At 44.7% G+C, this 26,936-nt stretch overlaps 9 non-coding genes across 9 annotated transcripts; all 9 read right to left on the bottom strand.

The window, feature by feature from the left end:
* Positions 1 to 588: 588 nt before the first annotated feature.
* LOC130336066 (U2 spliceosomal RNA) lies at positions 589 to 779 on the bottom strand. Its single transcript, XR_008877563.1, has one exon. It is a non-coding gene; the product is annotated as a U2 spliceosomal RNA (small nuclear RNA).
* A 2,094-nt stretch (positions 780 to 2,873) lies between these two features.
* On the bottom strand, positions 2,874 to 3,064 carry LOC130336065 (U2 spliceosomal RNA). The gene has a single exon (XR_008877562.1). It is a non-coding gene; the product is annotated as a U2 spliceosomal RNA (small nuclear RNA).
* Positions 3,065 to 5,157: 2,093 nt separating this feature from the next.
* LOC130336064 (U2 spliceosomal RNA) lies at positions 5,158 to 5,348 on the bottom strand. Its single transcript, XR_008877561.1, has one exon. It is a non-coding gene; the product is annotated as a U2 spliceosomal RNA (small nuclear RNA).
* An 8,339-nt stretch (positions 5,349 to 13,687) lies between these two features.
* LOC130336063 (U2 spliceosomal RNA) lies at positions 13,688 to 13,878 on the bottom strand. The gene has a single exon (XR_008877560.1). It is a non-coding gene; the product is annotated as a U2 spliceosomal RNA (small nuclear RNA).
* A 2,092-nt stretch (positions 13,879 to 15,970) lies between these two features.
* Positions 15,971 to 16,161, bottom strand: LOC130336061 (U2 spliceosomal RNA). Its single transcript, XR_008877558.1, has one exon. It is a non-coding gene; the product is annotated as a U2 spliceosomal RNA (small nuclear RNA).
* A 2,073-nt stretch (positions 16,162 to 18,234) lies between these two features.
* LOC130336060 (U2 spliceosomal RNA) lies at positions 18,235 to 18,425 on the bottom strand. Its single transcript, XR_008877557.1, has one exon. It is a non-coding gene; the product is annotated as a U2 spliceosomal RNA (small nuclear RNA).
* Positions 18,426 to 20,510: 2,085 nt separating this feature from the next.
* Positions 20,511 to 20,701, bottom strand: LOC130336059 (U2 spliceosomal RNA). Its single transcript, XR_008877556.1, has one exon. It is a non-coding gene; the product is annotated as a U2 spliceosomal RNA (small nuclear RNA).
* A 2,086-nt stretch (positions 20,702 to 22,787) lies between these two features.
* On the bottom strand, positions 22,788 to 22,978 carry LOC130336057 (U2 spliceosomal RNA). The gene has a single exon (XR_008877555.1). It is a non-coding gene; the product is annotated as a U2 spliceosomal RNA (small nuclear RNA).
* A 2,099-nt stretch (positions 22,979 to 25,077) lies between these two features.
* LOC130336056 (U2 spliceosomal RNA) lies at positions 25,078 to 25,268 on the bottom strand. The gene has a single exon (XR_008877554.1). It is a non-coding gene; the product is annotated as a U2 spliceosomal RNA (small nuclear RNA).
* Positions 25,269 to 26,936: the final 1,668 nt, after the last annotated feature.

Genomic DNA, 26,936 nt, shown 5'->3' with positions numbered 1-26,936 from the left:
GACCAATCCATTAGTGCAATGGATGGCTGGAAGCATTTGTCTTTGCCTTTGCAATACCACAGAAGCAATGCATGGTCAATGTACAGCAATGACACACCTGTGTGAACAGCCAGGAGACCCCCCCCCCCCCCATGTTATGTTACATAGTTACATAGTTAGTACGGTCGAAAAAAGACATATGTCCATCAAGTTCAACCAGGGAATTAAGGGGTAGGGGTGTGGCGCGATATTGGGGAAGGGATGAGATTTTATATTTCTTCATAAGCATTAATCTTATTTTGTCAATTAGGAACATTCAGCACCCACCCGCTATCAAGGCAGCTGCCTATCATGTCATGCCCTACCTGCACAGGTGTGCTGGCTACTCAAATGATCCAATTAAGGAGGCCATTTAGTCAGCAGCAGCAGAAGTCCTGTGCCTGGACGCTCCAACAGCGGCCAGACACAAGCAGAAGCAGCAGAAGCAGCAGCAGCACCACCTTTTGTTTTTTGGCTGCAGCAGCAGCAAGGCCCACAGGGCTGGCTAGCTGGCTAGCCAGCAAGCAGGTAGCAATGAAAGTAGGAATCTTTCTTTTTAACCCTGTAAGGGGGTGGTGCACTGTACCCGAAGATACTGCCATATCGGGTCAATGCATAGGGCGACGGAAGCAAGCTTCGAAATCGGCCCCCGTTCTCAAAAATCCATTTAATATATGGTCCCCAGATAGGGGACGTATCAGATATTAAACTGATAAGAACAGATACTACACTTGATCTTAGCCAAAAGGCCGAGAAGCGATAACCGTGAAAGGGGCGGGCCCAACAAGGTGCCCTTCATGGGCACTATCACTGCTTGCTGTCAGGGAGGCTGCCAGACAATTTTCCATGCACACTCTGGGCTGGGGGGCAGTCAACCACCAGTACACACAGCAGAACCTAAACCCATACCATTATTGCTAAGCAGCAAGACAGGGGCCCATTGCACTCCCACGGGGCCTTTTTAAATGCAATCCATAACCCGGATTTGCCAGGAACCCTTCTTACTCCTCCTACTTGCATGTGACACTGGGCTTAGGATCTGCATAGGAAACACACACACAAGCACACACCTACCTTTGTTGCCTGCAGATGCCTCCTTGGCTGTCCCCAAACGGTATCAAACCAACACCCACGGGAAGCTGTAAGCATAGAGGACATGCCTGCACCCCATTGGACTTACCTGTGTGGGTTAAATCCGGGTTATTTGACAACCTATGGCGGTGATGGTTCTGCTCAGGCAGAGCAGTGCTGATGCTCCTCATAAAGCTGTCGCTGCTGTGAAGGTTCTAGGTGACATCACAAATCCCTATGGTTACATACACAACAAAGCTGGGTTGTTGTTGTTTACACTCTGCAAGGCCTGTGGAAGTGAGTGACATCATAGCACTGTAGTTCTGAATGTTCTAGATGGATGCAACAATCTCCTGTTGCTTCTATGAAGGCCATAATAGACGACATCACCAAACAGCTCCATAGTCACATACACAGCAAAGGAGAGATGTTGTTTACACCTAGTGATGTCAGTGGTATTGAGTGACATCACAGCACAGTGCTAAGGCTCCTGGGCCTGGACACAGCAGCGGCTGCAATATCTCAACGGAGAATACGTTTATATATATGTGTGTGTGTGCGCGTATATATATATATATATATATATATATATATATATATATATATATTTCTCCGCCGAAATCACTTTTAAACCCATTTCCACCTTTTTTTCCCTTCTCTTCCTCTTACTTTTTTTTCACGTTTTTTTACGTTTTTCTCCTTTTCGCCTCTTTTCTGGGCGTATTATTCTTCTTTTTCTTCTTTTTTTTCGTCTAATGCATACCCCATCAGTGCAGCAATGCTTATTCAATACCGCCAGCAGATGGAGACACTGGGGGATAATTTTCTAAGGATTTATACTGATTTTTCCTGTCTGAATTTGTCGCACAGAAAGTTGCAGGCCAAATATGTGTGACATTTCTGCGACTTTAGCTTCTAGAGCATTTTTACAACATTATACATAGGTGCTGAATACATAAAAAGCGACTGTTCAGCGACAGACAAGTCGCATCGGCTGAAAGTAGGCCAGAATGTCAGTCCATGTTGGAGCAGGTTTAGATACAGTCTAAAGTATAGATCTCAAAGTCTGTGCACAGAATTTAGCAAGGGCCTCGCACCTTCTGATGCATCAGGTAGGTGCACAATAGCATAGCCTAACCCTCTGTACTTTGGTCTATATTGATGCGGGACATAGACAGCCAGCTGATGACCAATCCATTAGTGCAATGGATGGCTGGAAGCATTTGTCTTTGCCTTTGCAATACCACAGAAGCAATGCATGGTCAATGTACAGCAATGACACACCTGTGTGAACAGCCAGGAGACCCCCCCCCCCCCCCCCATGTTATGTTACATAGTTACATAGTTAGTACGGTCGAAAAAAGACATATGTCCATCAAGTTCAACCAGGGAATTAAGGGGTAGGGGTGTGGCGCGATATTGGGGAAGGGATGAGATTTTATATTTCTTCATAAGCATTAATCTTATTTTGTCAATTAGGAACATTCAGCACCCACCCGCTATCAAGGCAGCTGCCTATCATGTCATGCCCTACCTGCACAGGTGTGCTGGCTACTCAAATGATCCAATTAAGGAGGCCATTTAGTCAGCAGCAGCAGAAGTCCTGTGCCTGGACGCTCCAACAGCGGCCAGACACAAGCAGAAGCAGAAGCAGCAGAAGCAGCAGCAGCACCACCTTTTGTTTTTTGGCTGCAGCAGCAGCAAGGCCCACAGGGCTGGCTAGCTGGCTAGCCAGCAAGCAGGTAGCAATGAAAGTAGGAATCTTTCTTTTTAACCCTGTAAGGGGGTGGTGCACTGTACCCGAAGATACTGCCATATCGGGTCAATGCATAGGGCGACGGAAGCAAGCTTCGAAATCGGCCCCCGTTCTCAAAAATCCATTTAATATATGGTCCCCAGATAGGGGACGTATCAGATATTAAACTGATAAGAACAGATACTACACTTGATCTTAGCCAAAAGGCCGAGAAGCGATAACCGTGAAAGGGGCGGGCCCAACAAGGTGCCCTTCATGGGCACTATCACTGCTTGCTGTCAGGGAGGCTGCCAGACAATTTTCCATGCACACTCTGGGCTGGGGGGCAGTCAACCACCAGTACACACAGCAGAACCTAAACCCATACCATTATTGCTAAGCAGCAAGACAGGGGCCCATTGCACTCCCACGGGGCCTTTTTAAATGCAATCCATAACCCGGATTTGCCAGGAACCCTTCTTACTCCTCCTACTTGCATGTGACACTGGGCTTAGGATCTGCATAGGAAACACACACACAAGCACACACCTACCTTTGTTGCCTGCAGATGCCTCCTTGGCTGTCCCCAAACGGTATCAAACCAACACCCACGGGAAGCTGTAAGCATAGAGGACATGCCTGCACCCCATTGGACTTACCTGTGTGGGTTAAATCCGGGTTATTTGACAACCTATGGCGGTGATGGTTCTGCTCAGGCAGAGCAGTGCTGATGCTCCTCATAAAGCTGTCGCTGCTGTGAAGGTTCTAGGTGACATCACAAATCCCTATGGTTACATACACAACAAAGCTGGGTTGTTGTTGTTTACACTCTGCAAGGCCTGTGGAAGTGAGTGACATCATAGCACTGTAGTTCTGAGGGTTCTAGATGGATGCAACAATCTCCTGTTGCTTCTATGAAGGCCATAATAGACGACATCACCAAACAGCTCCATAGTCACATACACAGCAAAGGAGAGATGTTGTTTACACCTAGTGATGTCAGTGGTATTGAGTGACATCACAGCACAGTGCTAAGGCTCCTGGGCCTGGACACAGCAGCGGCTGCAATATCTCAACGGAGAATACGTTTATATATATGTGTGTGTGTGCGCGTATATATATATATATATATATATATATATATATATATATATATATTTCTCCGCCGAAATCACTTTTAAACCCATTTCCACCTTTTTTTCCCTTCTCTTCCTCTTACTTTTTTTTCACGTTTTTTTACGTTTTTCTCCTTTTCGCCTCTTTTCTGGGCGTATTATTCTTCTTTTTCTTCTTTTTTTTCGTCCAATGCATACCCCATCAGTGCAGCAATGCTTATTCAATACCGCCAGCAGATGGAGACACTGGGGGATAATTTTCTAAGGATTTATACTGATTTTTCCTGTCTGAATTTGTCGCACAGAAAGTTGCAGGCCAAATATGTGTGACATTTCTGCGACTTTAGCTTCTAGAGCATTTTTACAACATTATACATAGGTGCTGAATACATAAAAAGCGACTGTTCAGCGACAGACAAGTCGCATCGGCTGAAAGTAGGCCAGAATGTCAGTCCATGTTGGAGCAGGTTTAGATACAGTCTAAAGTATAGATCTCAAAGTCTGTGCACAGAATTTAGCAAGGGCCTCGCACCTTCTGATGCATCAGGTAGGTGCACTATAGCATAGCCTAACCCTCTGTACTTTGGTCTATATTGATGCGGGACATAGACAGCCAGCTGATGACCAATCCATTAGTGCAATGGATGGCTGGAAGCATTTGTCTTTGCCTTTGCAATACCACAGAAGCAATGCATGGTCAATGTACAGCAATGACACACCTGTGTGAACAGCCAGGAGACCCCCCCCCCCCCCCCATGTTATGTTACATAGTTACATAGTTAGTACGGTCGAAAAAAGACATATGTCCATCAAGTTCAACCAGGGAATTAAGGGGTAGGGGTGTGGCGCGATATTGGGGAAGGGATGAGATTTTATATTTCTTCATAAGCATTAATCTTATTTTGTCAATTAGGAACATTCAGCACCCACCCGCTATCAAGGCAGCTGCCTATCATGTCATGCCCTACCTGCACAGGTGTGCTGGCTACTCAAATGATCCAATTAAGGAGGCCATTTAGTCAGCAGCAGCAGAAGTCCTGTGCCTGGACGCTCCAACAGCGGCCAGACACAAGCAGAAGCAGAAGCAGCAGAAGCAGCAGCAGCACCACCTTTTGTTTTTTGGCTGCAGCAGCAGCAAGGCCCACAGGGCTGGCTAGCTGGCTAGCCAGCAAGCAGGTAGCAATGAAAGTAGGAATCTTTCTTTTTAACCCTGTAAGGGGGTGGTGCACTGTACCCGAAGATACTGCCATATCGGGTCAATGCATAGGGCGACGGAAGCAAGCTTCGAAATCGGCCCCCGTTCTCAAAAATCCATTTAATATATGGTCCCCAGATAGGGGACGTATCAGATATTAAACTGATAAGAACAGATACTACACTTGATCTTAGCCAAAAGGCCGAGAAGCGATAACCGTGAAAGGGGCGGGCCCAACAAGGTGCCCTTCATGGGCACTATCACTGCTTGCTGTCAGGGAGGCTGCCAGACAATTTTCCATGCACACTCTGGGCTGGGGGGCAGTCAACCACCAGTACACACAGCAGAACCTAAACCCATACCATTATTGCTAAGCAGCAAGACAGGGGCCCATTGCACTCCCACGGGGCCTTTTTAAATGCAATCCATAACCCGGATTTGCCAGGAACCCTTCTTACTCCTCCTACTTGCATGTGACACTGGGCTTAGGATCTGCATAGGAAACACACACACAAGCACACACCTACCTTTGTTGCCTGCAGATGCCTCCTTGGCTGTCCCCAAACGGTATCAAACCAACACCCACGGGAAGCTGTAAGCATAGAGGACATGCCTGCACCCCATTGGACTTACCTGTGTGGGTTAAATCCGGGTTATTTGACAACCTATGGCGGTGATGGTTCTGCTCAGGCAGAGCAGTGCTGATGCTCCTCATAAAGCTGTCGCTGCTGTGAAGGTTCTAGGTGACATCACAAATCCCTATGGTTACATACACAACAAAGCTGGGTTGTTGTTGTTTACACTCTGCAAGGCCTGTGGAAGTGAGTGACATCATAGCACTGTAGTTCTGAGGGTTCTAGATGGATGCAACAATCTCCTGTTGCTTCTATGAAGGCCATAATAGACGACATCACCAAACAGCTCCATAGTCACATACACAGCAAAGGAGAGATGTTGTTTACACCTAGTGATGTCAGTGGTATTGAGTGACATCACAGCACAGTGCTAAGGCTCCTGGGCCTGGACACAGCAGCGGCTGCAATATCTCAACGGAGAATACGTTTATATATATGTGTGTGTGTGCGCGTATATATATATATATATATATATATATATATATATATATATATTTCTCCGCCGAAATCACTTTTAAACCCATTTCCACCTTTTTTTCCCTTCTCTTCCTCTTACTTTTTTTTCACGTTTTTTTACGTTTTTCTCCTTTTCGCCTCTTTTCTGGGCGTATTATTCTTCTTTTTCTTCTTTTTTTTCGTCTAATGCATACCCCATCAGTGCAGCAATGCTTATTCAATACCGCCAGCAGATGGAGACACTGGGGGATAATTTTCTAAGGATTTATACTGATTTTTCCTGTCTGAATTTGTCGCACAGAAAGTTGCAGGCCAAATATGTGTGACATTTCTGCGACTTTAGCTTCTAGAGCATTTTTACAACATTATACATAGGTGCTGAATACATAAAAAGCGACTGTTCAGCGACAGACAAGTCGCATCGGCTGAAAGTAGGCCAGAATGTCAGTCCATGTTGGAGCAGGTTTAGATACAGTCTAAAGTATAGATCTCAAAGTCTGTGCACAGAATTTAGCAAGGGCCTCGCACCTTCTGATGCATCAGGTAGGTGCACAATAGCATAGCCTAACCCTCTGTACTTTGGTCTATATTGATGCGGGACATAGACAGCCAGCTGATGACCAATCCATTAGTGCAATGGATGGCTGGAAGCATTTGTCTTTGCCTTTGCAATACCACAGAAGCAATGCATGGTCAATGTACAGCAATGACACACCTGTGTGAACAGCCAGGAGACCCCCCCCCCCCCCCATGTTATGTTACATAGTTACATAGTTACAACAGGTGCGGCACAGCTCACTCGATTGCCCCTCCCGCTCACGGACCGGACCGGACCTCAGTCCATATAATAGTAGAAAGAAATGGAGTTGTCCAGAGCAGGATGTCAAGCAATGCAATATTTATTCAGCGGTAACTGTGGGTGATGACAAGGTGACGCGTTTCAGCTGCACTCAGCAGCCTTAGTCATACAAAACAATAGTGCAAATGGCTCGCTTATATGGGGGTGAAAAGATTGGGTCCGCCCTGATGGGAGTTTTCACTGGGCTTAACCCATTATTCACCTCCATCCAGCAAGTATAATACATATAGTAAAAAACGCACATATAATGTAAACAATAGTCAACATATTAAAACGCTTGAATTACAAGCAATGATGTAGAAAAAAACATACGTTAATACTAAAAATACAAAAGCAAATTACAAAATGTCAGATGACATATATACATGTGCGATCCCAAAATGGAAAAGGAAAAGACAGGGGGGAAATTTCCAAAAATAGAAAAATCTATATAGAGATAGCCCTATATAATATCATATGAATCTAAATGAATTCAAGTGACCTATATGGCTGTATATATTACCATAGGGCATGAAAAGCATAAGTTCGAAAAAATTTTTTGTTTCTTTTTTATGTTTATTATATTCCAATTATATAATAGGATCGCAAATGGATATACGGAACAGTTGAATTATCTCAAACATATCCCCACATGTGGTATGAATATTGTTTAATGCTCAGTTATATATATACTATTAATTATCAATTGTCACATGTGCGGGAAATGATTGTGGGGAAGAGAATTTGTCTATGTATATAAAAATAAACATATGTAAAATTGTCCCCCCAAAACTCCAAGAAAGACCAAAAATATTAGTTCCATACACAAACAACAGCAAATCAGTAATGGAGAATGACATCTTGTCTTAAATTTAAACCAAGGGGACACCTAGTTTGAAGTTTGATGATCCAGAAGACTTCTCTATCCAATAATTTTTGCTTAATATTGCCTCCTCTAATATTATTGGTGACCCTCTCAATCCCCTGGAGGCTGAGACCAGAAAAATCACCCTCATGTTTCTCGGCAAAATGCTTACTGACCATGGAAAGATGTCGGGTCTGGAAATGGGGGATGTCCGACAGGTGTTTTCTGGTCCTAGTCTTCAGGGGATTGGAGGTGCACCCCACATACTGTAACTGGCAGATGTTGCATGTCATTAAATAAACCACATGACTCGTGTTGCAATTAATATATTCTGACATGCCAAATGTTTCTCCAGTTACTGTGGACATAAAGGTTTTGGAATTCTTCATGATTTTACAACAAATACATTTTAGATGTCCACATTTGAAATTGCCCTTGGTATTCAGCCAAGTTGGTTTTTTGATTTCACCAGAAATGAACAAGCTCGGGGAAACACATTGGCCAATGGTTCTGGCCCTCCGTGACACAAATTTATACCCATGTTCAAAAATTTTTATATATTGGCTATCATTAACTACCATTGGTAAATATTTCTCAATTATTTTACATATTGGTTTGAAATCTTGGCTATAATTTGTGGAAAAAACAAGGGGTTTAGCTTCACTATTATTTTTAGGAACTTGTGATAATGGCTTTTTGATGCCATATACCAAGTCAGACCTATTTTTTCTCCTAGCAATGTCCTTGGCTCGGTTCAATGACCAAGTCTGGTAACCTCTTTCACCCAGCCTCATTGATATATCCTCCGCCTCTTTTTCGAACAGCTCCAATGTGGAGTTGTTCCTCCTGGCTCTAATCATTTCTCCTACCGGGAGATTCTTGACCACATGCGGTGGGTGGCACGATGTTGCCTGCAAAATCGAATTGGTAGCTAATTCTTTACGGTATGTTAAGGTGGTGACCCTATAATTCAAAGGATCACCTCTCAATGTCAGATCCAAGAAACTAACCTCATGTTCCTCACTATGAAGTGTGAATCTGAGGTTGCAAGGATTCTGATTGAGGTACAGTCCAAACTGCTGCATGGTCGGCATAGACGACCCCCCGATAAACAGGAGGTCGTCTATGTACCGGCCATACCACAGGATGTGCTCCCCAAATGGATTGTCATGAGAAAAAAGAAAATTTCTTTCCCACCAACACATATATATGTTTGCCAATGAAGGCGAGAATTTAGCACCCATAGATGCTCCGGTGATCTGCAGAAAATACTCTCCATCGAACATAAAAAAATTGTGGGTAAGTAAATATTCCACCACCAAAATAATGAAGTTCTGCAGGTCACCGGAGTATGGGGCATAAATGGACAAAAACCATCTCAGGGCAATCAATGCCTCCTTGTGGGGAATCACGGAATACAGAGCGGTGACGTCAGCTGTTATCCATCTCATCCCGGGTTCCCACCGGATGTTGTCCATAGCAACCAGGACATCCCTGGTGTCTTGGAGGAAACCCGGGATGAGAGGGACCAACGGCTGAAGTCTGGAATCGACCCACTCACAGAGTCTCTCATTGAGAGAGCCAATCCCCGCTACAATAGGACGCATCTGGGGAGGAAATGTATTCTTATGGATTTTAGGGAGCGAATGAAAAATTGCCATGACGGGATTAGTTATTTTAATATAATCTGCCTCCTTGGACGTGAAATGGCCATCTTTTACTCCCAAATCTACCAGATTGTATAATACCAATTTGACTTGTGGTGTTGGATTCATTTTTAATACTCTGTATGTATTTATATCCGACAAAATGTCCATATTGAGCTTTCTATATAATTTAGAATCCAATACAACAACCCCTCCACCTTTGTCCGCTCCGCGAATCACTATATCTCTGGTTTCAGACAATTCTTTCAGAGCCACTTTTTCACATTTTGTTAAATTATGTTTCATTATTTTGACATTTCGAGATAATTTGTATAAATCCCTTTCTACTAAATTCTGAAATTGTTCCAATACAGGTGTGCGGGACATGATGGGATAAAATTCGGGGTTGGGGGTAGGGAAGGAAGGTTCTACATGATTTCTAGATGTGGTCAATTGTTGTAATTCCGAGAGAGTGGAGAGATCCCGGAAAGAGAATCCCTCCACTCTGTCGGAAACACCACCATGGGTGGGATACTGGGGTACCATGAGGGAAACATCATGATCGACAGTTGGTACAGATATGAATGCTGTATTCGAATCAAAAAAGTAATCAGAAAAATCATGGTCACCCGTGTCCAGACTCCCACCGCCTCCCGCCTCCCCCTCCCTCCCCAAGTCCAGCACAAGTTCCTGAGTGGATCTCTGATCCTGAATCTTGGCAAAATGTTTTCGCACCGTAATGGAGCGGACAAAACGATTAACATCCAACATGGTTCTGTAGAAATCGAAAGAGCATGATGGAGAAAAAGATAATCCTTTAGAAAGTACCTTTAATTGCGGCTCAGACAGGATCCACGCAGAGAGGTTGAAGACCGGAATGCATGTTAGGTCGGTTTGACTTGATGTCTTCGGGTTCTCTTTACGGCCGTGATGTTTGCGGCCCCGGCGTCGTTTTTTGCAGACTTTGCTTTACGAGACTGAGGAAGAGGGGAAGACGCTGCTTCTGGAGTATGCGGAACAGACATCTCATTTGGCTCCGTTCCAGACATGGAATCCGCATCCGTTTCACTAAAGCTGACCCTTGCTGGTTTGTTGTTTCTGTTATATTTTTTATAATTTCTGTGATTTTTCAGGATAGACTTCGGAGTTGATTTGGTTGATCTGTTCTGTGGCCACTCATAGACATGGTTGGACTTATAGTCCTGCAGATCTCGAAGGAACTTGTTCTCCTTGGTTTGAGATATCAAAGTCTCCATTTTTACAATGTTCCCACTGATTTTTTGATTGAGGTCCACATAAGTGGGATGATTTTCGTACTTGGAGATAGAGTTCTGTAGTTCCGAAATTTTAGATGTAATCTCGGTTAAGGCAGTCTCCTCATGTTTGATAATGAGCTTGACAAACCTGAGGGATGAGTCATTTAACAGTTCTTCCCATTCTGCCTTAAACTGTTCGGAGAAGATCGTGGTTGGGAACTTTCTCAATCTAAGTCCTCTCGGGACCATATCACGCTCCACATATTTCTTTAGCGTAGACGAGTCCCACCATAGTTTAGTCTCCGAAACTAGTGATGTTTCCAAATCTGACATAAGAATTTTCAAATCCACTGCTTCATCAACGCTCACGTTACCTTTGCTGAAGATTTCAGTAATTCGGCTTGATCGGGCTAGGCGTTCCTCCACAGGTTTGAGGCAGATGTCTGCTGGCATTGCAGACTCCCTCTCTGTTTCTTTGGATTGTGGACACGCCATTTCCAGGAGCACGTTGCCAGGTCCAAATGATCCAATAGGTACAACAGGTGCGGCACAGCTCACTCGATTGCCCCTCCCGCTCACGGACCGGACCGGACCTCAGTCCATATAATAGTAGAAAGAAATGGAGTTGTCCAGAGCAGGATGTCAAGCAATGCAATATTTATTCAGCGGTAACTGTGGGTGATGACAAGGTGACGCGTTTCAGCTGCACTCAGCAGCCTTAGTCATACAAAACAATAGTGCAAATGGCTCGCTTATATGGGGGTGAAAAGATTGGGTCCGCCCTGATGGGAGTTTTCACTGGGCTTAACCCATTATTCACCTCCATCCAGCAAGTATAATACATATAGTAAAAAACGCACATATAATGTAAACAATAGTCAACATATTAAAACGCTTGAATTACAAGCAATGATGTAGAAAAAAACATACGTTAATACTAAAAATACAAAAGCAAATTACAAAATGTCAGATGACATATATACATGTGCGATCCCAAAATGGAAAAGGAAAAGACAGGGGGGAAATTTCCAAAAATAGAAAAATCTATATAGAGATAGCCCTATATAATATCATATGAATCTAAATGAATTCAAGTGACCTATATGGCTGTATATATTACCATAGGGCATGAAAAGCATAAGTTCGAAAAAATTTTTTGTTTCTTTTTTATGTTTATTATATTCCAATTATATAATAGGATCGCAAATGGATATACGGAACAGTTGAATTATCTCAAACATATCCCCACATGTGGTATGAATATTGTTTAATGCTCAGTTATATATATACTATTAATTATCAATTGTCACATGTGCGGGAAATGATTGTGGGGAAGAGAATTTGTCTATGTATATAAAAATAAACATATGTAAAATTGTCCCCCCAAAACTCCAAGAAAGACCAAAAATATTAGTTCCATACACAAACAACAGCAAATCAGTAATGGAGAATGACATCTTGTCTTAAATTAAAACCAAGGGGACACCTAGTTTGAAGTTTGATGATCCAGAAGACTTCTCTATCCAATAATTTTTGCTTAATATTGCCTCCTCTAATATTATTGGTGACCCTCTCAATCCCCTGGAGGCTGAGACCAGAAAAATCACCCTCATATATATATATATATATATACGCGCACACACACACATATATATATATATATATATATATATATATATATATATATATATTTCTCCGCCGAAATCACTTTTAAACCCATTTCCACCTTTTTTTCCCTTCTCTTCCTCTTACTTTTTTTTCACGTTTTTTTACGTTTTTCTCCTTTTCGCCTCTTTTCTGGGCGTATTATTCTTCTTTTTCTTCTTTTTTTTCGTCTAATGCATACCCCATCAGTGCAGCAATGCTTATTCAATACCGCCAGCAGATGGAGACACTGGGGGATAATTTTCTAAGGATTTATACTGATTTTTCCTGTCTGAATTTGTCGCACAGAAAGTTGCAGGCCAAATATGTGTGACATTTCTGCGACTTTAGCTTCTAGAGCATTTTTACAACATTATACATAGGTGCTGAATACATAAAAAGCGACTGTTCAGCGACAGACAAGTCGCATCGGCTGAAAGTAGGCCAGAATGTCAGTCCATGTTGGAGCAGGTTTAGATACAGTCTAAAGTATAGATCTCAAAGTCTGTGCACAGAATTTAGCAAGGGCCTCGCACCTTCTGATGCATCAGGTAGGTGCACAATAGCATAGCCTAACCCTCTGTACTTTGGTCTATATTGATGCGGGACATAGACAGCCAGCTGATGACCAATCCATTAGTGCAATGGATGGCTGGAAGCATTTGTCTTTGCCTTTGCAATACCACAGAAGCAATGCATGGTCAATGTACAGCAATGACACACCTGTGTGAACAGCCAGGAGACCCCCCCCCCCCCATGTTATGTTACATAGTTACATAGTTAGTACGGTCGAAAAAAGACATATGTCCATCAAGTTCAACCAGGGAATTAAGGGGTAGGGGTGTGGCGCGATATTGGGGAAGGGATGAGATTTTATATTTCTTCATAAGCATTAATCTTATTTTGTCAATTAGGAACATTCAGCACCCACCCGCTATCAAGGCAGCTGCCTATCATGTCATGCCCTACCTGCACAGGTGTGCTGGCTACTCAAATGATCCAATTAAGGAGGCCATTTAGTCAGCAGCAGCAGAAGTCCTGTGCCTGGACGCTCCAACAGCGGCCAGACACAAGCAGAAGCAGCAGAAGCAGCAGCAGCACCACCTTTTGTTTTTTGGCTGCAGCAGCAGCAAGGCCCACAGGGCTGGCTAGCTGGCTAGCCAGCAAGCAGGTAGCAATGAAAGTAGGAATCTTTCTTTTTAACCCTGTAAGGGGGTGGTGCACTGTACCCGAAGATACTGCCATATCGGGTCAATGCATAGGGCGACGGAAGCAAGCTTCGAAATCGGCCCCCGTTCTCAAAAATCCATTTAATATATGGTCCCCAGATAGGGGACGTATCAGATATTAAACTGATAAGAACAGATACTACACTTGATCTTAGCCAAAAGGCCGAGAAGCGATAACCGTGAAAGGGGCGGGCCCAACAAGGTGCCCTTCATGGGCACTATCACTGCTTGCTGTCAGGGAGGCTGCCAGACAATTTTCCATGCACACTCTGGGCTGGGGGGCAGTCAACCACCAGTACACACAGCAGAACCTAAACCCATACCATTATTGCTAAGCAGCAAGACAGGGGCCCATTGCACTCCCACGGGGCCTTTTTAAATGCAATCCATAACCCGGATTTGCCAGGAACCCTTCTTACTCCTCCTACTTGCATGTGACACTGGGCTTAGGATCTGCATAGGAAACACACACACAAGCACACACCTACCTTTGTTGCCTGCAGATGCCTCCTTGGCTGTCCCCAAACGGTATCAAACCAACACCCACGGGAAGCTGTAAGCATAGAGGACATGCCTGCACCCCATTGGACTTACCTGTGTGGGTTAAATCCGGGTTATTTGACAACCTATGGCGGTGATGGTTCTGCTCAGGCAGAGCAGTGCTGATGCTCCTCATAAAGCTGTCGCTGCTGTGAAGGTTCTAGGTGACATCACAAATCCCTATGGTTACATACACAACAAAGCTGGGTTGTTGTTGTTTACACTCTGCAAGGCCTGTGGAAGTGAGTGACATCATAGCACTGTAGTTCTGAGGGTTCTAGATGGATGCAACAATCTCCTGTTGCTTCTATGAAGGCCATAATAGACGACATCACCAAACAGCTCCATAGTCACATACACAGCAAAGGAGAGATGTTGTTTACACCTAGTGATGTCAGTGGTATTGAGTGACATCACAGCACAGTGCTAAGGCTCCTGGGCCTGGACACAGCAGCGGCTGCAATATCTCAACGGAGAATACGTTTATATATATGTGTGTGTGTGCGCGTATATATATATATATATATATATATATATATATATATATATATATATTTCTCCGCCGAAATCACTTTTAAACCCATTTCCACCTTTTTTTCCCTTCTCTTCCTCTTACTTTTTTTTCACGTTTTTTTACGTTTTTCTCCTTTTCGCCTCTTTTCTGGGCGTATTATTCTTCTTTTTCTTCTTTTTTTTCGTCTAATGCATACCCCATCAGTGCAGCAATGCTTATTCAATACCGCCAGCAGATGGAGACACTGGGGGATAATTTTCTAAGGATTTATACTGATTTTTCCTGTCTGAATTTGTCGCACAGAAAGTTGCAGGCCAAATATGTGTGACATTTCTGCGACTTTAGCTTCTAGAGCATTTTTACAACATTATACATAGGTGCTGAATACATAAAAAGCGACTGTTCAGCGACAGACAAGTCGCATCGGCTGAAAGTAGGCCAGAATGTCAGTCCATGTTGGAGCAGGTTTAGATACAGTCTAAAGTATAGATCTCAAAGTCTGTGCACAGAATTTAGCAAGGGCCTCGCACCTTCTGATGCATCAGGTAGGTGCACAATAGCATAGCCTAACCCTCTGTACTTTGGTCTATATTGATGCGGGACATAGACAGCCAGCTGATGACCAATCCATTAGTGCAATGGATGGCTGGAAGCATTTGTCTTTGCCTTTGCAATACCACAGAAGCAATGCATGGTCAATGTACAGCAATGACACACCTGTGTGAACAGCCAGGAGACCCCCCCCCCCCCATGTTATGTTACATAGTTACATAGTTAGTACGGTCGAAAAAAGACATATGTCCATCAAGTTCAACCAGGGAATTAAGGGGTAGGGGTGTGGCGCGATATTGGGGAAGGGATGAGATTTTATATTTCTTCATAAGCATTAATCTTATTTTGTCAATTAGGAACATTCAGCACCCACCCGCTATCAAGGCAGCTGCCTATCATGTCATGCCCTACCTGCACAGGTGTGCTGGCTACTCAAATGATCCAATTAAGGAGGCCATTTAGTCAGCAGCAGCAGAAGTCCTGTGCCTGGACGCTCCAACAGCGGCCAGACACAAGCAGAAGCAGAAGCAGCAGAAGCAGCAGCAGCACCACCTTTTGTTTTTTGGCTGCAGCAGCAGCAAGGCCCACAGGGCTGGCTAGCTGGCTAGCCAGCAAGCAGGTAGCAATGAAAGTAGGAATCTTTCTTTTTAACCCTGTAAGGGGGTGGTGCACTGTACCCGAAGATACTGCCATATCGGGTCAATGCATAGGGCGACGGAAGCAAGCTTCGAAATCGGCCCCCGTTCTCAAAAATCCATTTAATATATGGTCCCCAGATAGGGGACGTATCAGATATTAAACTGATAAGAACAGATACTACACTTGATCTTAGCCAAAAGGCCGAGAAGCGATAACCGTGAAAGGGGCGGGCCCAACAAGGTGCCCTTCATGGGCACTATCACTGCTTGCTGTCAGGGAGGCTGCCAGACAATTTTCCATGCACACTCTGGGCTGGGGGGCAGTCAACCACCAGTACACACAGCAGAACCTAAACCCATACCATTATTGCTAAGCAGCAAGACAGGGGCCCATTGCACTCCCACGGGGCCTTTTTAAATGCAATCCATAACCCGGATTTGCCAGGAACCCTTCTTACTCCTCCTACTTGCATGTGACACTGGGCTTAGGATCTGCATAGGAAACACACACACAAGCACACACCTACCTTTGTTGCCTGCAGATGCCTCCTTGGCTGTCCACAAACGGTATCAAACCAACACCCACGGGAAGCTGTAAGCATAGAGGACATGCCTGCACCCCATTGGACTTACCTGTGTGGGTTAAATCCGGGTTATTTGACAACCTATGGCGGTGATGGTTCTGCTCAGGCAGAGCAGTGCTGATGCTCCTCATAAAGCTGTCGCTGCTGTGAAGGTTCTAGGTGACATCACAAATCCCTATGGTTACATACACAACAAAGCTGGGTTGTTGTTGTTTACACTCTGCAAGGCCTGTGGAAGTGAGTGACATCATAGCACTGTAGTTCTGAATGTTCTAGATGGATGCAACAATCTCCTGTTGCTTCTATGAAGGCCATAATAGACGACATCACCAAACAGCTCCATAGTCACATACACAGCAAAGGAGAGATGTTGTTTACACCTAGTGATGTCAGTGGTATTGAGTGACATCACAGCACAGTGCTAAGGCTCCTGGGCCTGGACACAGCAGCGGCTGCAATATCTCAACGGAGAATACGTTTATATATATGTGTGTGTGTGCGCGTATATATATATATATATATATATATATATATATATATATTTCTCCGCCGAAATCACTTTTAAACCCATTTCCACCTTTTTTTCCCTTCTCTTCCTCTTACTTTTTTTTCACGTTTTTTTACGTTTTTCTCCTTTTCGCCTCTTTTCTGGGCGTATTATTCTTCTTTTTCTTCTTTTTTTTCGTCTAATGCATACCCCATCAGTGCAGCAATGCTTATTCAATACCGCCAGCAGATGGAGACACTGGGGGATAATTTTCTAAGGATTTATACTGATTTTTCCTGTCTGAATTTGTCGCACAGAAAGTTGCAGGCCAAATATGTGTGACATTTCTGCGACTTTAGCTTCTAGAGCATTTTTACAACATTATACATAGGTGCTGAATACATAAAAAGCGACTGTTCAGCGACAGACAAGTCGCATCGGCTGAAAGTAGGCCAGAATGTCAGTCCATGTTGGAGCAGGTTTAGATACAGTCTAAAGTATAGATCTCAAAGTCTGTGCACAGAATTTAGCAAGGGCCTCGCACCTTCTGATGCATCAGGTAGGTGCACAATAGCATAGCCTAACCCTCTGTACTTTGGTCTATATTGATGCGGGACATAGACAGCCAGCTGATGACCAATCCATTAGTGCAATGGATGGCTGGAAGCATTTGTCTTTGCCTTAGCAATGCATGGTCAATGTACAGCAATGACACACCTGTGTGAACAGCCAGGAGACCCCCCCCCCCCCCCCATGTTATGTTACATAGTTACATAGTTAGTACGGTCGAAAAAAGACATATGTCCATCAAGTTCAACCAGGGAATTAAGGGGTAGGGGTGTGGCGCGATATTGGGGAAGGGATGAGATTTTATATTTCTTCATAAGCATTAATCTTATTTTGTCAATTAGGAACATTCAGCACCCACCCGCTATCAAGGCAGCTGCCTATCATGTCATGCCCTACCTGCACAGGTGTGCTGGCTACTCAAATGATCCAATTAAGGAGGCCATTTAGTCAGCAGCAGCAGAAGTCCTGTGCCTGGACGCTCCAACAGCGGCCAGACACAAGCAGAAGCAGAAGCAGCAGAAGCAGCAGCAGCACCACCTTTTGTTTTTTGGCTGCAGCAGCAGCAAGGCCCACAGGGCTGGCTAGCTGGCTAGCCAGCAAGCAGGTAGCAATGAAAGTAGGAATCTTTCTTTTTAACCCTGTAAGGGGGTGGTGCACTGTACCCGAAGATACTGCCATATCGGGTCAATGCATAGGGCGACGGAAGCAAGCTTCGAAATCGGCCCCCGTTCTCAAAAATCCATTTAATATATGGTCCCCAGATAGGGGACGTATCAGATATTAAACTGATAAGAACAGATACTACACTTGATCTTAGCCAAAAGGCCGAGAAGCGATAACCGTGAAAGGGGCGGGCCCAACAAGGTGCCCTTCATGGGCACTATCACTGCTTGCTGTCAGGGAGGCTGCCAGACAATTTTCCATGCACACTCTGGGCTGGGGGGCAGTCAACCACCAGTACACACAGCAGAACCTAAACCCATACCATTATTGCTAAGCAGCAAGACAGGGGCCCATTGCACTCCCACGGGGCCTTTTTAAATGCAATCCATAACCCGGATTTGCCAGGAACCCTTCTTACTCCTCCTACTTGCATGTGACACTGGGCTTAGGATCTGCATAGGAAACACACACACAAGCACACACCTACCTTTGTTGCCTGCAGATGCCTCCTTGGCTGTCCCCAAACGGTATCAAACCAACACCCACGGGAAGCTGTAAGCATAGAGGACATGCCTGCACCCCATTGGACTTACCTGTGTGGGTTAAATCCGGGTTATTTGACAACCTATGGCGGTGATGGTTCTGCTCAGGCAGAGCAGTGCTGATGCTCCTCATAAAGCTGTCGCTGCTGTGAAGGTTCTAGGTGACATCACAAATCCCTATGGTTACATACACAACAAAGCTGGGTTGTTGTTGTTTACACTCTGCAAGGCCTGTGGAAGTGAGTGACATCATAGCACTGTAGTTCTGAGGGTTCTAGATGGATGCAACAATCTCCTGTTGCTTCTATGAAGGCCATAATAGACGACATCACCAAACAGCTCCATAGTCACATACACAGCAAAGGAGAGATGTTGTTTACACCTAGTGATGTCAGTGGTATTGAGTGACATCACAGCACAGTGCTAAGGCTCCTGGGCCTGGACACAGCAGCGGCTGCAATATCTCAACGGAGAATACGTTTATATATATGTGTGTGTGTGCGCGTATATATATATATATATATATATATATATATATATATATATTTCTCCGCCGAAATCACTTTTAAACCCATTTCCACCTTTTTTTCCCTTCTCTTCCTCTTACTTTTTTTTCACGTTTTTTTACGTTTTTCTCCTTTTCGCCTCTTTTCTGGGCGTATTATTCTTCTTTTTCTTCTTTTTTTTCGTCTAATGCATACCCCATCAGTGCAGCAATGCTTATTCAATACCGCCAGCAGATGGAGACACTGGGGGATAATTTTCTAAGGATTTATACTGATTTTTCCTGTCTGAATTTGTCGCACAGAAAGTTGCAGGCCAAATATGTGTGACATTTCTGCGACTTTAGCTTCTAGAGCATTTTTACAACATTATACATAGGTGCTGAATACATAAAAAGCGACTGTTCAGCGACAGACAAGTCGCATCGGCTGAAAGTAGGCCAGAATGTCAGTCCATGTTGGAGCAGGTTTAGATACAGTCTAAAGTATAGATCTCAAAGTCTGTGCACAGAATTTAGCAAGGGCCTCGCACCTTCTGATGCATCAGGTAGGTGCACTATAGCATAGCCTAACCCTCTGTACTTTGGTCTATATTGATGCGGGACATAGACAGCCAGCTGATGACCAATCCATTAGTGCAATGGATGGCTGGAAGCATTTGTCTTTGCCTTTGCAATACCACAGAAGCAATGCATGGTCAATGTACAGCAATGACACACCTGTGTGAACAGCCAGGAGACCCCCCCCCCCCCCCCCCATGTTATGTTACATAGTTACATAGTTAGTACGGTCGAAAAAAGACATATGTCCATCAAGTTCAACCAGGGAATTAAGGGGTAGGGGTGTGGCGCGATATTGGGGAAGGGATGAGATTTTATATTTCTTCATAAGCATTAATCTTATTTTGTCAATTAGGAACATTCAGCACCCACCCGCTATCAAGGCAGCTGCCTATCATGTCATGCCCTACCTGCACAGGTGTGCTGGCTACTCAAATGATCCAATTAAGGAGGCCATTTAGTCAGCAGCAGCAGAAGTCCTGTGCCTGGACGCTCCAACAGCGGCCAGACACAAGCAGAAGCAGCAGAAGCAGCAGCAGCACCACCTTTTGTTTTTTGGCTGCAGCAGCAGCAAGGCCCACAGGGCTGGCTAGCTGGCTAGCCAGCAAGCAGGTAGCAATGAAAGTAGGGATCTTTCTTTTTAACCCTGTAAGGGGGTGGTGCACTGTACCCGAAGATACTGCCATATCGGGTCAATGCATAGGGCGACGGAAGCAAGCTTCGAAATCGGCCCCCGTTCTCAAAAATCCATTTAATATATGGTCCCCAGATAGGGGACGTATCAGATATTAAACTGATAAGAACAGATACTACACTTGATCTTAGCCAAAAGGCCGAGAAGCGATAACCGTGAAAGGGGCGGGCCCAACAAGGTCCCCTTCATGGGCACTATCACTGCTTGCTGTCAGGGAGGCTGCCAGACAATTTTCCATGCACACTCTGGGCTGGGGGGCAGTCAACCACCAGTACACACAGCAGAACCTAAACCCATACCATTATTGCTAAGCAGCAAGACAGGGGCCCATTGCACTCCCACGGGGCCTTTTTAAATGCAATCCATAACCCGGATTTGCCAGGAACCCTTCTTACTCCTCCTACTTGCATGTGACACTGGGCTTAGGATCTGCATAGGAAACACACACACAAGCACACACCTACCTTTGTTGCCTGCAGATGCCTCCTTGGCTGTCCCCAAACGGTATCAAACCAACACCCACGGGAAGCTGTAAGCATAGAGGACATGCCTGCACCCCATTGGACTTACCTGTGTGGGTTAAATCCGGGTTATTTGACAACCTATGGCGGTGATGGTTCTGCTCAGGCAGAGCAGTGCTGATGCTCCTCATAAAGCTGTCGCTGCTGTGAAGGTTCTAGGTGACATCACAAATCCCTATGGTTACATACACAACAAAGCTGGGTTGTTGTTGTTTACACTCTGCAAGGCCTGTGGAAGTGAGTGACATCATAGCACTGTAGTTCTGAGGGTTCTAGATGGATGCAACAATCTCCTGTTGCTTCTATGAAGGCCATAATAGACGACATCACCAAACAGCTCCATAGTCACATACACAGCAAAGGAGAGATGTTGTTTACACCTAGTGATGTCAGTGGTATTGAGTGACATCACAGCACAGTGCTAAGGCTCCTGGGCCTGGACACAGCAGCGGCTGCAATATCTCAACGGAGAATACGTTTATATATATGTGTGTGTGTGCGCGTATATATATATATATATATATATATATATATATATATATATATTTCTCCGCCGAAATCACTTTTAAACCCATTTCCACCTTTTTTTCCCTTCTCTTCCTCTTACTTTTTTTTCACGTTTTTTTACGTTTTTCTCCTTTTCGCCTCTTTTCTGGGCGTATTATTCTTCTTTTTCTTCTTTTTTTTCGTCTAATGCATACCCCATCAGTGCAGCAATGCTTATTCAATACCGCCAGCAGATGGAGACACTGGGGGATAATTTTCTAAGGATTTATACTGATTTTTCCTGTCTGAATTTGTCGCACAGAAAGTTGCAGGCCAAATATGTGTGACATTTCTGCGACTTTAGCTTCTAGAGCATTTTTACAACATTATACATAGGTGCTGAATACATAAAAAGCGACTGTTCAGCGACAGACAAGTCGCATCGGCTGAAAGTAGGCCAGAATGTCAGTCCATGTTGGAGCAGGTTTAGATACAGTCTAAAGTATAGATCTCAAAGTCTGTGCACAGAATTTAGCAAGGGCCTCGCACCTTCTGATGCATCAGGTAGGTGCACTATAGCATAGCCTAACCCTCTGTACTTTGGTCTATATTGATGCGGGACATAGACAGCCAGCTGATGACCAATCCATTAGTGCAATGGATGGCTGGAAGCATTTGTCTTTGCCTTTGCAATACCACAGAAGCAATGCATGGTCAATGTACAGCAATGACACACCTGTGTGAACAGCCAGGAGACCCCCCCCCCCATGTTATGTTACATAGTTACATAGTTAGTACGGTCGAAAAAAGACATATGTCCATCAAGTTCAACCAGGGAATTAAGGGGTAGGGGTGTGGCGCGATATTGGGGAAGGGATGAGATTTTATATTTCTTCATAAGCATTAATCTTATTTTGTCAATTAGGAACATTCAGCACCCACCCGCTATCAAGGCAGCTGCCTATCATGTCATGCCCTACCTGCACAGGTGTGCTGGCTACTCAAATGATCCAATTAAGGAGGCCATTTAGTCAGCAGCAGCAGAAGTCCTGTGCCTGGACGCTCCAACAGTGGCCAGACACAAGCAGAAGCAGAAGCAGCAGAAGCAGCAGCAGCACCACCTTTTGTTTTTTGGCTGCAGCAGCAGCAAGGCCCACAGGGCTGGCTAGCTGGCTAGCCAGCAAGCAGGTAGCAATGAAAGTAGGAATCTTTCTTTTTAACCCTGTAAGGGGGTGGTGCACTGTACCCGAAGATACTGCCATATCGGGTCAATGCATAGGGCGACGGAAGCAAGCTTCGAAATCGGCCCCCGTTCTCAAAAATCCATTTAATATATGGTCCCCAGATAGGGGACGTATCAGATATTAAACTGATAAGAACAGATACTACACTTGATCTTAGCCAAAAGGCCGAGAAGCGATAACCGTGAAAGGGGCGGGCCCAACAAGGTCCCCTTCATGGGCACTATCACTGCTTGCTGTCAGGGAGGCTGCCAGACAATTTTCCATGCACACTCTGGGCTGGGGGGCAGTCAACCACCAGTACACACAGCAGAACCTAAACCCATACCATTATTGCTAAGCAGCAAGACAGGGGCCCATTGCACTCCCACGGGGCCTTTTTAAATGCAATCCATAACCCGGATTTGCCAGGAACCCTTCTTACTCCTCCTACTTGCATGTGACACTGGGCTTAGGATCTGCATAGGAAACACACACACAAGCACACACCTACCTTTGTTGCCTGCAGATGCCTCCTTGGCTGTCCCCAAACGGTATCAAACCAACACCCACGGGAAGCTGTAAGCATAGAGGACATGCCTGCACCCCATTGGACTTACCTGTGTGGGTTAAATCCGGGTTATTTGACAACCTATGGCGGTGATGGTTCTGCTCAGGCAGAGCAGTGCTGATGCTCCTCATAAAGCTGTCGCTGCTGTGAAGGTTCTAGGTGACATCACAAATCCCTATGGTTACATACACAACAAAGCTGGGTTGTTGTTGTTTACACTCTGCAAGGCCTGTGGAAGTGAGTGACATCATAGCACTGTAGTTCTGAGGGTTCTAGATGGATGCAACAATCTCCTGTTGCTTCTATGAAGGCCATAATAGACGACATCACCAAACAGCTCCATAGTCACATACACAGCAAAGGAGAGATGTTGTTTACACCTAGTGATGTCAGTGGTATTGAGTGACATCACAGCACAGTGCTAAGGCTCCTGGGCCTGGACACAGCAGCGGCTGCAATATCTCAACGGAGAATACGTTTATATATATGTGTGTGTGTGCGCGTATATATATATATATATATATATATATATATATATATATATATATTTCTCCGCCGAAATCACTTTTAAACCCATTTCCACCTTTTTTTCCCTTCTCTTCCTCTTACTTTTTTTTCACGTTTTTTTACGTTTTTCTCCTTTTCGCCTCTTTTCTGGGCGTATTATTCTTCTTTTTCTTCTTTTTTTTCGTCTAATGCATACCCCATCAGTGCAGCAATGCTTATTCAATACCGCCAGCAGATGGAGACACTGGGGGATAATTTTCTAAGGATTTATACTGATTTTTCCTGTCTGAATTTGTCGCACAGAAAGTTGCAGGCCAAATATGTGTGACATTTCTGCGACTTTAGCTTCTAGAGCATTTTTACAACATTATACATAGGTGCTGAATACATAAAAAGCGACTGTTCAGCGACAGACAAGTCGCATCGGCTGAAAGTAGGCCAGAATGTCAGTCCATGTTGGAGCAGGTTTAGATACAGTCTAAAGTATAGATCTCAAAGTCTGTGCACAGAATTTAGCAAGGGCCTCGCACCTTCTGATGCATCAGGTAGGTGCACAATAGCATAGCCTAACCCTCTGTACTTTGGTCTATATTGATGCGGGACATAGACAGCCAGCTGATGACCAATCCATTAGTGCAATGGATGGCTGGAAGCATTTGTCTTTGCCTTTGCAATACCACAGAAGCAATGCATGGTCAATGTACAGCAATGACACACCTGTGTGAACAGCCAGGAGACCCCCCCCCCCCCCCCCCCATGTTATGTTACATAGTTACATAGTTAGTACGGTCGAAAAAAGACATATGTCCATCAAGTTCAACCAGGGAATTAAGGGGTAGGGGTGTGGCGCGATATTGGGGAAGGGATGAGATTTTATATTTCTTCATAAGCATTAATCTTATTTTGTCAATTAGGAACATTCAGCACCCACCCGCTATCAAGGCAGCTGCCTATCATGTCATGCCCTACCTGCACAGGTGTGCTGGCTACTCAAATGATCCAATTAAGGAGGCCATTTAGTCAGCAGCAGCAGAAGTCCTGTGCCTGGACGCTCCAACAGCGGCCAGACACAAGCAGAAGCAGAAGCAGCAGAAGCAGCAGCAGCACCACCTTTTGTTTTTTGGCTGCAGCAGCAGCAGCAAGGCCCACAGGGCTGGCTAGCTGGCTAGCCAGCAAGCAGGTAGCAATGAAAGTAGGAATCTTTCTTTTTAACCCTGTAAGGGGGTGGTGCACTGTACCCGAAGATACTGCCATATCGGGTCAATGCATAGGGCGACGGAAGCAAGCTTCGAAATCGGCCCCCGTTCTCAAAAATCCATTTAATATATGGTCCCCAGATAGGGGACGTATCAGATATTAAACTGATAAGAACAGATACTACACTTGATCTTAGCCAAAAGGCCGAGAAGCGATAACCGTGAAAGGGGCGGGCCCAACAAGGTGCCCTTCATGGGCACTATCACTGCTTGCTGTCAGGGAGGCTGCCAGACAATTTTCCATGCACACTCTGGGCTGGGGGGCAGTCAACCACCAGTACACACAGCAGAACCTAAACCCATACCATTATTGCTAAGCAGCAAGACAGGGGCCCATTGCACTCCCACGGGGCCTTTTTAAATGCAATCCATAACCCGGATTTGCCAGGAACCCTTCTTACTCCTCCTACTTGCATGTGACACTGGGCTTAGGATCTGCATAGGAAACACACACACAAGCACACACCTACCTTTGTTGCCTGCAGATGCCTCCTTGGCTGTCCCCAAACGGTATCAAACCAACACCCACGGGAAGCTGTAAGCATAGAGGACATGCCTGCACCCCATTGGACTTACCTGTGTGGGTTAAATCCGGGTTATTTGACAACCTATGGCGGTGATGGTTCTGCTCAGGCAGAGCAGTGCTGATGCTCCTCATAAAGCTGTTGCTGCTGTGAAGGTTCTAGGTGACATCACAAATCCCTATGGTTACATACACAACAAAGCTGGGTTGTTGTTGTTTACACTCTGCAAGGCCTGTGGAAGTGAGTGACATCATAGCACTGTAGTTCTGAGGGTTCAAGATGGATGCAACAATCTCCTGTTGCTTCTATGAAGGCCGTAATAGACGACATCACCAAACAGCTCCATAGTCACATACACAGCAAAGGAGAGATGTTGTTTACACCTAGTGATGTCAGTGGTATTGAGTGACATCACAGCACAGTGCTAAGGCTCCTGGGCCTGGACACAGCAGCGGCTGCAATATCTCAACGGAGAATACGTTTATATATATGTGTGTGTGTGCGCGTATATATATATATATATATATATATATATATATATATATATATTTCTCCGCCGAAATCACTTTTAAACCCATTTCCACCTTTTTTTCCCTTCTCTTCCTCTTACTTTTTTTTCACGTTTTTTTACGTTTTTCTCCTTTTCGCCTCTTTTCTGGGCGTATTATTCTTCTTTTTCTTCTTTTTTTTCGTCTAATGCATACCCCATCAGTGCAGCAATGCTTATTCAATACCGCCAGCAGATGGAGACACTGGGGGATAATTTTCTAAGGATTTATACTGATTTTTCCTGTCTGAATTTGTCGCACAGAAAGTTGCAGGCCAAATATGTGTGACATTTCTGCGACTTTAGCTTCTAGAGCATTTTTACAACATTATACATAGGTGCTGAATACATAAAAAGCGACTGTTCAGCGACAGACAAGTCGCATCGGCTGAAAGTAGGCCAGAATGTCAGTCCATGTTGGAGCAGGTTTAGATACAGTCTAAAGTATAGATCTCAAAGTCTGTGCACAGAATTTAGCAAGGGCCTCGCACCTTCTGATGCATCAGGTAGGTGCACAATAGCATAGCCTAACCCTCTGTACTTTGGTCTATATTGATGCGGGACATAGACAGCCAGCTGATGACCAATCCATTAGTGCAATGGATGGCTGGAAGCATTTGTCTTTGCCTTTGCAATACCACAGAAGCAATGCATGGTCAATGTACAGCAATGACACACCTGTGTGAACAGCCAGGAGACCCCCCCCCCCCCCCATGTTATGTTACATAGTTACATAGTTAGTACGGTCGAAAAA

The sequence above is a fragment of the Hyla sarda genome, unplaced genomic scaffold (genome assembly GCF_029499605.1).
Source record: "Hyla sarda isolate aHylSar1 unplaced genomic scaffold, aHylSar1.hap1 scaffold_467, whole genome shotgun sequence".
In the NCBI taxonomy this organism is placed as follows: domain Eukaryota; kingdom Metazoa; phylum Chordata; class Amphibia; order Anura; family Hylidae; genus Hyla; species Hyla sarda.
The sequence above is the reverse complement of the archived record's forward strand: the minus strand, read 5'-3'. Positions and strand labels throughout refer to the sequence as shown.